Source organism: Hippocampus comes, unplaced genomic scaffold (assembly GCF_001891065.2).
Source record: "Hippocampus comes isolate QL1 unplaced genomic scaffold, H_comes_QL1_v1.1 scaffold468, whole genome shotgun sequence".
Classification (NCBI taxonomy): Eukaryota; Metazoa; Chordata; class Actinopteri; order Syngnathiformes; family Syngnathidae; genus Hippocampus; species Hippocampus comes.
This window is the reverse complement of record NW_017805226.1, coordinates 308,587-309,613: the sequence shown is the minus strand read 5'-3', so window position 1 is coordinate 309,613 and position 1,027 is coordinate 308,587.

The window sequence follows — 1,027 nt, the reverse complement described above, 5'->3', positions numbered from 1 at the left end:
ATTTACACATTTAATAGCACTCTCCTTAGTTTGTAAGGTGTAGGCAGGGATTACATTTAGATTTTATATGCACGTGTAAATGCTTTAAAACTTGCTTTCTTTATGAATCTTGTTTAATCTTAAAGTGCATTACTATATTTTTCAATACCAATTACTTGTTAAAGTTTGTACAATCAGTGGGATCAGTTGCAATGCATATATGTGAATGATAAAAGTAAATTGCACATTTGTCGAAGGAAATGTAAGGTGCTTCATGAAATGTTTTGTAAAAGATATGTTCATTTAATTTCAACATTTTCCTAATGTTCTTGTGCTTCTTTATACCAAAACAAAGGAAAGACATATTGTTTTGGTTATTTATAGCAAAGTATGGTATCATTTTAATGGTCCGGCCCACTTGACATCTACCCAGGCCGTATGTGGCCCACCATGTGAAATGAGTTTGACACCCCTGGTTTAGCGCTTGCTAAAAAAGCTTAAAATGAAGAGAAAATAAAGTATTCCACCTTATAAAACTGTATATTGTTGTATATACTGTAAATAGACATCCACTCTGTATAATAAAATTCATTCATAACCCATATATAGTAAACAGTGTGGGACTTCACTCCAGTGAAACTCCTCTAGAACGAAACCTGCATGGGCGAAAATACCCCCTTATGTGAAAAAATCTTCATGCATTAACACAATTCCCATTCTCCTGCCCCCCATACGACGAAAAACCCCCTGTTGCGTTATACGAAATCATTTTGTCTGCTCCAGCCTCGCGAAGACATTCACTACAACGAAGTCTTATCCAACAGCGACCTCTACTGCTTCGTTCGAAAAAAGGCAACAGCAACCACCACACTGGTTTACATAGTGAACGATGTTTATTTCGGTCACAGCTGCGAGTTTCCTGGACCCAACATACTCATAGCTGCTCTGCCATTGGCTTGCCGAGCATCATCTTGGCCTCCGATTGGCCAAGAGGGACCTCACTGTCTATGTGTGGAGATACTGAAGCTAGGTCCGTAGAAGATAGAGG